The following is a 13,033-nucleotide window of genomic DNA, read 5'->3' on the forward strand; positions in this document are numbered from 1 at the left end:
ATGGATAAATTAGTATGGTAGACATGAAGATGGCAGGAATGGATAGATTAAGAAAAAATTAGGAGTCAAAAACAAAAGTATCATTTATGAAATGTGAAGAATGAAGAAAGAGATGAGGTAAAGATTAGTGAAAAACTTACTGGAATAGAGAAATGGAAGGTTGCAACATTCCCTAAAATATTTCTCCTTATATTAACTATGTGTTAACATGGTATTGGAGGTGGAAGTGATTGGTTTCATTAGGAAAATATTGACTTTGAATCATGTATGAAATATCCAGTTGGAATATCAAACTGGCATTGATATCAATAATGTGAGACAATGGCAGGCGTCATCTTCACAGTCAACCAGAAAGCCATTGCAAACACACATTAGGAAAGTGGGAACAATTACCAGAGAAGGCATGCAATCCACTGAAAAGGCCAAGCTGTTGGAAAGAAATTGATTCTCATTCTAATCCAAGATCTCATTCAGTAATTCAGAGATGAGAGTCAATGTAATAGGAAGAGGACAAACGCAGAAGGGAAGTACAGATTCTGTGAATATCTTTAATTTCTTTGGGAAAGTTACATCTCAGTAAGATTTAGAAACTGAATACCTGCATGAAGGAAGAAAATAATGTCAGTGCTTTTTTTAGTGTGAAATTCTGCAGAAATTTTATGGGAGCAATTTGAATAATGTTTTCAGAAGTAGTTAACTTAAAATGCCACAATGAAAAAAATGCCAAGAAAGTATGGGGCATGGCTCAGACATGTAATATCAGCAGTTGGGAGGTAAAGGCTGGAGGATCTCAAGTTCAAGGCCATTCTGGGATATATAGTTAGAGCCTGTCTCAAAAACAAAAACCAAACTTAAAGTAAAAGCTAAAACAAAATAAATGCTAATAATGGTTTTGGAAGAGGATAAAGAATAGAGGGGAAGGGGAAAAGTAAAAATAAAAAACATGGTATAAAAAAGAAGAATGGTTATGGTAAAATATTTAAGGCAAGGCAAGCTGGGGATCTTACAGTCTTTTATCTTTTAAAATATGCCTGGAATGATATTCTACCACCAGCATCACATGGGATATGAAACTGTTTGAAAGTGCTTTGCCTAATTAGAAGACATATTTACTATGGAATTTGAGGGCTCTATATAAAATTGTTGCTGGTAAATGCTGATATAAAATATAAACTATTAGTGAGTGTTGTATTCTGAAGATTTAGTAAATTAAGAGAAAATCACCATAGGAAGATGAGTATTAGAAGAGCTGAAAACTGGATGTCAGTAGAACATTTTGGAGACTATTAAATCAAAGAAGACAATATGATAATTACAATGCAATGATCAACGAGCTAGGGTAAGAAGCTGCAGCTATCTTGGCAATTCTTTGTGTGCCCCAAATGTTGGCAACTTAAACACTTGACCTCTTGCAGTGGCCTCTGTAACTTGTATGCTGACATCCAGGTCTTTCTTTGACTTCTGTCTTCCAAATAATATTCTATAACATTTAGTTTGTAAAATAAAATTACTACACAGAATGTTTGCTAAAATGAAATGTGGTAAAAGGAGGACTTTTAATCAAATAAAGAATGTTACCATAGTACTCACCACAATATGGATCTAATATATTCATGAGAAATACATAGTTTGTCCTAAAAATATGTATCTTGAATTTTTGAAGGAAAAATATATGAAGTCATTTAATAGAGACATGGCTATAAAAAAGGAGGCATAGGAGTAGATTGTACTATTTGTTATTTATTCTATTTTGTTTTGGGAGGGCAATACTAGGAATTGAACTCAGGGCCTCACACTTGTTACATAGGTGATCTACTACTTGAGCTATACTCCCAGTTGTTTTTGTTTTTTCTTTTTTTTTTTTTTTTTTTGCTTTTATAGTTTTTCAAATAGGGTTGCCTGCTTTTACCTGGACAGGCCTCAAACCTTGATCCTCCTAAGTATCTAAGATTAAAATTGTGTACCACCATAGCTGTACATTTGTACTGAGAACAGTCATGATACCCCATCTCTGCCTTTCTAATAGCTGGGATTATTGATACCCAGCCACCAATGTTTATTCTTTAAATTTATAAAGAAAACTCTAGTATTTAAGCGTAAGTTTCTAAAAATGCTTCAGTACAATTGAAAATAACTTATCAAGGTTTTGTTCTATAAAATTTTATACAGTAAGGTTAATGATTTCATCAAGAAGAGCACAGGGTGGCTTTTGTAATTTATCAGTCTTGCAGTTTCATAAATATTTGTAGCTTCCTCCTTGTTTATAGGAAATGCATCATTTAATGATACTATATTTTATTTCATGCAAAATCTTTTGATAGAGGCACAATTCTTACTCTAAACCGTCTGAATAAAAATGTATCTATTGCTTATAACAATTTATTTCAATTAGAATTTTTTATATTTTGCAAATGGAGAAGTCCCAATCAATTTCATGAATAGTTCTAATCATACCTCTTTCAGTTAAGTGAGTTTTAGGAGCTTTCCTCATTTATCAGGATTTATGTAATTCTTTGAACTGTACTTATGCAATTACTTTCATATTCTCAGAAATTATAAAATACTTTTAAGATCATTGAGCTAGTTAATATTTAAAAAAAATTATCTAATAATAGATCATCATAAATGAGGAAAATTCTTCACTTGAAATTTTCAGGTTCTGATGTTGTTTTAAATTCACTTTGTCTTTTCTCTCAGAATGACTTCAGGGCTTTATCAGTGCTTAGATTAATACATAGTTTCCAAATTAATAATTTAAAGAATATACATAAAAATTAATGCAAACATGAAGATAAAACTCACAGGCTAAAAAATGTGGTAAATCAACACAATAGGGTATTTGATATCATAAATAATAAGTAATGATATGAAATTTAATATATTTCAAATTGTAATACTTATCACTGTCATATGTGCACAGAAAATATCCATCTCAGAATTATTGGCAAGTGCATCAATAATTGGTTTGAATATCATAAGGAAAAATATGTCAGCATGCATTTGTCCAAAAATGAGTCATATTTCAACAACTAACTACATATTTAGTGATTTAGAGAAACACAAATTATGATATTTTGTGAAATATTTCCAATATAGAAGTGTGCATAAAGTTAAAAACTGAAATATCTTTATTATTTTGTAGATGTTGCATGTTTTATTTTATTTTCTGATGTCCTTTCTCATTTTTCTAATTGTTTTTAAATATTCATTATCAGTAATTAGGAAAATCAGTGTTTTACATACTTAATCACCATTTTGGAGTTTAACATCTTAGAATTGAAATATTTAAGTCTCATAAAAATTTTTTTTAACATTCACTACGAAATGGTACCAGTTCAAAATGATAAAGAATCACTGATTATATCATTTTATGACACTTTTATTTTTTACTCTAACATCAGCATTTCATGAACTTCTTTTTCTTAGTCTAAAAATATATTATAAAATAATCTTATTTAACCCTAGCAATTTCAGCTACCTCTCAGATGAGCAGCTTAGATCTGAGTCTGTTAATATACCTGCATAAGGGGATCCATTACATCTTCTCCTCTTATCTAACTCATAAGTCAAGTGAACAATATTGAAGAATTGGGTTAATAAACATACACTGAGTGACCTCTTATACCATATTATATTTTTATTCAAATTATATAATTACATCTACATTTTATATATTACTTCTTACCAATCAGTTTTGAGATGATGTGCCTTTTGAAGTGTGTAAAGTATCCACATCCTATGTAGAATGTTTGCAAATAATAAAAGGAGCACTGGATATCTACTATGAAAAAAAGCAAAATGTGGTGTTTTTATTAATTTTATTTGACACAAGGTATAAGAAACAAATAATATTACTGATCTAGACATCTGTGGGTGTTTTTTACTAAAGAAAAAAGAAAATAGTTCTACAAAGTTTGTGTCACTGTCATTTCAGAAATTGAGGTTGTCTAATATCACTGTTATATACATGTTTACACTGTTCTTTTATTGAAAACTATGACTCTGGGGTTGTCAAAAATATACATTCCTCTGGTAGAAGAGGATGATAGATTGCTTTTCTAAAAACTTCTCTATAGCCAAAATATTATATTCTCAACAACAAAATATGGTCCTTTTAAAATGTACATATAAAAATATTTTACATTACAGAATATCTCAATTTGCACATCTCATACAACACAATTCTTTCTTACTCTAGAAACATTTAAAACAAAAACCAGACAAAAATTGATGAGTAAAATAGAGGAAACATTTTAAAACATGTTAGAGTGGGCATTTCCCCCTATCTGTCCTGCATGTTCTCTTCCCCCCTCACTCCATATATAATTCTATAATATGTTCAATTAAAGGGGACACCACACATTCAACTTCTGAGTTGGCCATCGTTAGTGCAACAGGTGATTCCATTCATCTTGATTAGATCCATCTTGAACCCACAACTTGTTTATAAAGATCATATGAGGACTGAGGTGTTGCTTAATAGAGTGTCTTCTTTGCAAGTATGAACTCTTAAGTTCAAACCCCAACCCAACAACAACACGCAGAAAAAAATAGTATGACCCAAACCAATGAGATCAGTGGATAGATTTCTAAGAAACAGTGGCAAATCTTTTTGTTTTTCTAGTTAAGGTTCAGAAAACAACCATCTTTTGTATGGAAAAGCAGAATTGCAGCCATTTTGCTGCCAACAACCCACGTTTCATACTCCATGTTTTTGGAAATTTTTGAGTTATTTTGAACATTATTTGTTCCTGGGTACATTCCAATTGATGTAAAACAACAAAAAGCAAAGCAAGACAAAAGTTATTCTTAAAGTCATGAACATTAGGTATTTTGTTCTACCATAATTTTCTCTCAAATAAATAGCATTATATGTAATTTATTCATTTAAGATCGAGTAACATAAACAACTGTCACGACTGCATGATAAGATAAATCAAATCTGTTGGGATATTTAGAGACTAAACATAATGTAAATTTGATATACTCTTTGGCTTAATTGATGGAAATAAAATTAGGAGCCCTGAGAGAAGACTTGATGAGGCAGGATGGGAAAAGGCATAAACAGATGAAAATAATATCAGAAGGCAATTTATATCTCTCCATGAACAAGAGTGAAAACATAGTACATATTTTCTTTATTTTTTTGGTGTCCAAGGGCATCCTAATATGAAACTGTGTACTAGGAGAAAACCAGAAGAGAGTATCCCAGGGGTCATTATAGCACAGCAACATTTTACAGTGTACCTCTCATTATAGGCTTAATCAAAAGAGAGATGATACTCAGAAACTTTGAGCCTTTCCAGTCTTTGTTTGTATCCTTACAAGTTCAGTATTATATTTTCCTCAATTAATTTGAAACAGCCTGAGAATCTTAATGAACAAAATTCTACCTATACATCGTGTAGCTGTGTCAGTTGTCTGTTTTCCTTTCTCATTACCTCGTGCATATTAAATACATTTTACAAAACACTAGAGAAATGACCTATACCTGTATTTTACTTGGCACTCATGAATTTGACAGGTATATTTTTCATAGCTAAAAATTTTATAGGTCTGTATTTCTTATTCAACAGGGATATTTACAAAGTTCAAGTAAGAATAACTATATTCACTAATCTTACATGGCTGCATTGTCAATTTGGAAGACAACCTTTCAAAAGTCTCACCATCAAATTTATTTTTATTTTACATTTCCCTTTTCCCCTAAAGGGCATTGAGAAAATAAACTAAATGAGTTTAAAATAAGAATATATATGTTAGTAGTTTAGACTACATGGAATAGATTAAACATATATAGAAAAACAATAAAATAATTTATGTACTGTTTGTGCATAGTAAAAATTGTCTTGTTGCCAAAATATTCCCTACCGTTCACTACCATACTTTATCCCCACCAAGCTTTCCCCAGAAGAAAGATTATACTTTCTACTACTCTATGTAATTTGCTTTGGGCCATGAAATTTTATATAAACTTTCAGGAGTATTTGTTTGGTTTCTACATTTGTCTTCTGTCACTACTCTGAGAACTGCCTGTCTCAGACAGGGGCTGTGCCTATTGATTTCATCCAGAAATCACATGTATGAGTGTGGTCATAGGTGATTAAGTTTGAGCATCATCTGTTATTACACTAAAAATTAATCCAGACTGAGTGCTCAATTCTGCACTGCATCATCTCACACCACACAATCTATATAAACTAAATCTTTTAATTGTATGACCTAATGTTATATTATTTGCATGTTAACAAAAAAATGCAGATATGTTGATACTGCAAAGCCAATTGAATGACTAAGCTGTCTGATTTTTTAACTGATTCAAATATAATTCAATTGTACATATTAATGGAGTGTTGTATAGTGTTCAATATATGTAGACAAAGGATGATATTTAAATCAGGTTTAATGTATTTATCCTTCAAACATTTATTATTTCCTTAAGGGAAAGCTTCAAAATATTTTCTGTAGCTTTTTGCAATGTACAGTATATCATTGTTATCTACAGTCACCATACTATAAATAGTACCCTGGTTTCTTGCCACTATCTAACTATAGCTAAGTACATATTGGTCAGCCTCTTCCCATCCCCACCCTCTTCTCCCACCCCAGTTCCCTAGCCTCTGGTAAACACCATTCTACTCTTGAGGTCTAAGGTTAATCTTTTTAGACTCCACATATAAGTGAGAGAATGCAATAATTGTCTTCCTATAGTTGGCTTTTTTCAATGATTTCCAGTTCCAGCCATGTTGTCATAAATGACACTACTCCATTCTTTTTTTGGATGAATTATCTTTTTCATTGTATATATGTACTAGATAGTCTTTATCCACTTATTAGCCAATAAGCACCTAGGCTGTTTTTCAGATCTTGGATATTGTGAATACATTGAAATGAGCATGTGAGTGCATATGTCTGTTTAACATACTGATTTCATGTCCATTGGATATAAACCCAATAGTGGGAGCTGTTCTGAATTTATAATCTGTATATTTAACTTCTTCCTTTATCATAAAGCACATAGGCCATCAAAAGAATATATTTTTATAAGAAATAACTACAACTGCTGTACATTTACCATAACTTCATGCATTGTTTGCTTAACCACATGATATCTTCTACAAATAATCTGAGTAAAAAAATGTTTTCATATAAACATAGAGTTGGTTTCATCTGAAGATGATTTCAATGGTGAAATTTCTTTAAATTGCAGAAATACAAACTGAAGATATTTTAAATTTAATTCTTTTGAATCATATATGTAGCTTGGAAATAAAAATAAAGGGGGACTGGAAGCATGACTCAAGCTATAGAACACCAACCTAGCAAGCATAATGTCCTGAGTTCAAACCCCATAACCAAGTTTAATAATAATTATAATAATAAAAGAGATTATTAAATGAGAATGCCTTCTCACAAAAGAAATTGCCCAAATGCCCAGTCTGGAAGAAATCAATCTCAGAGGTTATCCGAATATTTTTTGTATACAATTTATGTATATATAAGGAAAACTTTAAAATATTCTGCATCTTGATTTCATTATTAAATATTAATATAATGCTATATTTTATAGCATGAGAGATTAGAAACATATAAATCATAATTTAAAAATATTCATCATTCTTTTAAAGTGGGATATGCATCCACATATGCATGTATATATGTAGAAGAACAGTAATACAAACACAGTTAGGAAAGTTTATAATTTGGATGTACATTGGCAAGTCATTTCCATGAAGGTTTTATCAATTTGTACTCCCACAGGTAATACAAGAATTTCTCACACATTTGTTTACACTAGTACAATAGGAGAAAAACTGTTTTCTGTGTGATTTGATTTGCATTTTTTATACGTGGCTGATAATCTTTTCATTTGTTTAAGAATTGCTTATATTTACTTTTCTAAAAATTTTTTCATAGCATTTGTTCATTTTCATAATTTTTTTTATTTTAGTAATTTTAAAAGAGATATAAATTGGGTCAGTTATATCTTTGTGTTTATATGACTTGCAAATGTTTTCCTATTTATTGGACTTTAGTATTGGAGATTTTTTTGTTACTTGGAATTTTCTTTTTACCTTGGTCACTTTTTAGACTATTTTTTAACTTCTAGGCTTAATGCTTAGAAAAAGTATTATAACTTTAATTCTATAAAATAAAATAAATTCTTTCCTGATTTATCTTTATATTTCTAAGATAAATTGAATTTTTGCAAGTATGTATTCAGTTGTTCTAGAAAATATCATAAAAATTCATCATTTCCTCATTGCTGTGGTCATGCTACCTGTGGTAAAATTCTTCTCAGGGTTGTTACCATACCTTTCTTATCTTTAATGTGCTTTGTTTGCATTGTTGTTGTGTCAAACCCTCTACGCAATCATGAAATTTTCACCTTTGAAACTTAGTTGTCCCCCCCATCCAGTTGCTTTGAATACACATGAGAGAGTAAAATTCTAAAAATCCCACTCATAGACATTCATATGGCAAAACAGAGCACATGTGTTCTGTTCCCAAAAGAGAAATGGGATCGTAAATTAAGTATATATTTGTCAAATTATTAGTGGCTACTCAAGAGCATTGCTTGATTAACAGCAAGTTGTTTAATTTTTTCTGTTTTATTGAATTAAATACTTAATTTTTTGTGGTTCTATAGCATTTTTTGGGGTTCTGGGATTATTAAGTAATCCCAAATTACAGTCAAATCATAGCTTTAACAAGGAAAATGTACATGCTTTATGGATTAAAGAGTAAATTTTAAAAGATGACTACTTGGGCCTGATATTGCAGTAATATTAACTGGTTATTTTCTGAAATTCTCAACAATTAACTCTAAGGTGTGTGTCAGAGTCTGTGTGTGTGTACGTGGTGAGTGATGGGAAGGTGATGTCATTATGACTCTCAAATTAATTAAAAACCAGAATTTCAAATACGTTGTTGATGAATAATATGGTATACTCCAAAATAAATCTCATATGTCAGAGATAATTTTTTATTTTATTCTTTCCTAGAACCAATGTTTGAGGAGGGTAGAAATTGATATGGCAGGGAATATTATAGACAATTTTAAATGGAGTATGCCAATTTAAAACTAAGTACTTTTAAATATCTCACTTAGATCACATTTTATATAAATAGTTTTAATCCCTATATCTTCAAAATGCTAACTAACATACTCTTAAAAAGAATGTAGAAAGTATGACAATTCTCTTAGACCTTATCAAACCTCACAATTTAAACAATCACTACTTACCTATAAAAGAGAAATATTGGTAATTTTTGCTCTGTCAGTATATTATTTGCAAATACCTTTAAAGAAACTCTCATGACCTTGCATCTAGATATATTCTTAAAGAATTTTGAAAATGACTGGCAAGTTTGTATAATAATTGTGACAGAATCAGTTGTCAATGGAGGGAATGTGAAGACAGGTAGTAAGGATTTAAGTACATTACTCACTTTTCCATGAATGTTGCACTGTTTTATTTAGTCAGCCCATATACTTTTGTTTACAAAGCCCATCAGTGGGATAGATGCAAAAATACTAAATATGACAACACATGGAGAAACGACAATATTCTAGTGACTAACTTGTACACATAACACTGGGGAAGAAAGAACATTTTGCAATGCTAAAAGAGGTGAATTCTTAGCTGAAAGGATGGTGTGAGGTAAGTTCATTTCAGATTTAAACATAATGACATACACTTGAACTTTATCCATAACCATAACCATAGTTATATTTTCCTTTCTTAGAGGAAAATTGTGTTAAAATAAAATAAGCAGTAAAGGAACGAACAAATGAATCTCTTACATAAACTGTCAAAGTACACTGAAATCTAAGAAGTCTTTTTATTTTGTTTTTAGTTTTATGTTTTCATTATACATCTTAGAGAGTTTTTCCCAAGTAACATATACTATAATTGTTTTCTTCAAATGAACACGGTAAAAGATAGAAGACCACATGTAAGTAGTTTTGTACCTAAGTGGATAAATAAAAATACATTTTTAATATTAAGCAATATGAATGAACAAGTACATTTTAAAATGTTTTTTAATTGTGATGATTAATTCTGCATTTCAACTTTGTTAGACCCTGATACCCAGCTGTTTGGTACCCAATGGACTGAATAAGATTAGCATTTAAATTCTTACACTTCATGTAAAACAGATTACCCCCAAAAGGTGAGTAAAGTTCAATCAGTTGAAAATCTTGGAAAAGTCTGACCTCCCTAGAAGAGGAAATTTGCCAATAGACTTACTATGAACTTGAAGCAAAAATATCAGCTTTTCCCTAGTTTTCCAGTTGGCTAGGCTGCCCTGCAGCATTTTGACTTGATAGCCTCCAAAATTATGTGAGTCAATTTCTTAAAATTATTCTCTTTTGTTCTCTTATTCTATCTCTCACTGCTTGCAAACAGACTCACAAGCACACACACAGACACACATGCACCCTATTGCATTCTGATTAAGACAAAAATGATTCTTAGAAAATGACATACTTTTTAAAGTAATTCAAATTACACATTTTATTTATTTTTGTAATTTAAATTGTGCATATTTTATCAAGATATTTCCATGCATACATATAATGAACTTTGATCATATACATCCCCTTTATTTCTTTTCCTTATACTCTTCCTCTCCCTTATCCTCTTCCTCTCCCTTATCCCTTCCCCTTCCAACTCCCAAGTAATCATCCTTTTATTTTTATGACTTTGATTGTTTGGAGTTTTATTTTTCTACCTAGCTTCCACAAATGAGAGTAAATATGTGTACTTGTCTTTGTGATACTGACTTATTTCACTTGACATTATGATCTACAATTCCATCCATTTTCCAGCAAATGACACAACTTCATTCTTTTTAATTGTTAAGTAAAACTTTATATATACATATATATGCACACACATATGTATATATATTTCTTTATCCATTCATTCATTAATAGGAACCTAGGCTGATTTCACAATTTGGATATGGTGAAAAATGCTGTGAAATGTGAAAAACATGGGAATACACACCTCTCTACACAAGGCTGACTTTGATTCTTTGGTGTATACTTAGGTACTTATAAAATGTTATATTATAAAATTTATAAAACTGTTATGCCAAAAATAAACTTGCTGAAAAGAAGTTAGGAAATCAATTCTATTAACAAGAGCCTCAAAAAATAAATAAAATACCTAAGCATATGCTAAACTACAGATGTAAAAGACTTCTGCTATGTAAACTTTACAGTACTGAAAAGAGAAATTGTGGAAGATACTAGAATTTGGAAAGACATCCCAAAGAACAGCAGAATAAATATTGCTAAAATGGCAATACTACTCAAAGAGATAGAAAAATTAAATTCAGTTCCCATATGGAAATACAAAACACAGGATAGCCAAAATAATCCTAGACAAAAAGAACAATGCTGTAGATTTCAGAATACCTGACTTCATATGGCTCCCACTAAAATCAAAATATGCCAATAGAATAGAATAGAAGGTCCCAAAATAAGAGTTAACAACCAGCTGATTCTTAACAAAGGAAACAAAAACATACATTAGAGAACAGAACAACCTCTTTAACAAGTGGTGCTGAGAAGAATGTATATGCACATGTAGAAGTCTGAAACTAGATCCTTATCTCTCAGTCTTACACAAAAATTAACTCAAAATAGGTCAAAGATCTGCAACTTTGAAACTGCTAGAGAAAAACAGGAGAAACACTTCAAGATATAGGCAGAGGCAAGGACTTTCTAAATAATGCCTTCCTGGTAGCTCAGAAACTAAGACAAAAGTTGAAAATTGGATTGAGTCAAATTAAAAAGCTTCTTCACAGCAAAAAAAAAATGAACAGAATGAGGAGACAGCTTATAGACTGACAGAATATCATTGCTAAATATTAATCCAACAGGGGATTAATATCCAATAATGAGACTAAATCACAAACTGTAAAGCTTTGGAATATACATCTAGTGACCTACTTTTCGTTAAGAGAGAATTGACATCAACAGGAGCAGAGACAAATGGCTTAGCTGGTTGGAGAAGAGCCTGGAAAGAGCAGGATTCAAAGACAGAGTAAAAGGGATCTGAAGAGGCAGGAGAGTGACATAATGAAAATGAGCAAAGTCTAAGAATCTTTAAATCACAAGACAGTATCAACCTGAAAGTATATATTTTTGAAGAGGCACAAAATAACTAACTGGACAATATGTTACTACACTTCAATTGTTTGGTCACCTGAGTGTCACTTCAATAGAGATAAATTGTGATAGAAACAGAGGGCATGCCTGGACCCAACAGCAAGTCCTCTATCTGTCCAAGGCCAACCAAGCAGCTGCACTTCCATTTATCTAACTTGGCAGTAAAAGACAATGACATTATCCTAAATGTGATAGTTAATTTTATGTGTCAACTCTACTCAGCCATGGGGTGCCCAGAAATTAGTAAAACATTATTTAGTAATGAGAAGGTATTGCCAGAATTTAACATTTGATTTGGTATACTGAGTAAAGAGATGGCTCTCTACAATGTGGATGAACTCCACCCAAACCATTGAATGCGTGAATAGAACTAAAAATGTAAGTAGGAAAGGAATCACACTTTCAGGGTTGAGTGTCTTCAAAGTAGGACATTAGTCTTCTGCTTTCATATTCAGACTCAGAATAGAATTTGTACCATCATGTCTCCTGATTATCAGGCCTTTAAACATAGACTAGAGAAGCAGCATCATTCTTCTTCAGTGTCTAGCTTGATGACTTCAGATATTGAAATGTCACAGTCTCCATAATAATAGCATCAGCCATTTCATTAAAACTATCTGTCTGTAGATGATAGATAAATAAATGATAGATAGTTCAATCTCTTACTTGTAGAAGCCTGACTAATGCCTAACAAAGAAAAGTCTAATGCCATTTGGCTTCATTGACAAATTATTACAAACACTGAAAATTAACACAAATTTTTCTCAGTCACACAATAAAAAACAAAAAAAAAAATAGGAGAATTGAAAAAATTTCAAAATTATTATACAAATTAAACTTATAGCG

This window comes from Castor canadensis, chromosome 9 (assembly GCF_047511655.1).
Source record: "Castor canadensis chromosome 9, mCasCan1.hap1v2, whole genome shotgun sequence".
Taxonomy (NCBI): Eukaryota; Metazoa; Chordata; class Mammalia; order Rodentia; family Castoridae; genus Castor; species Castor canadensis.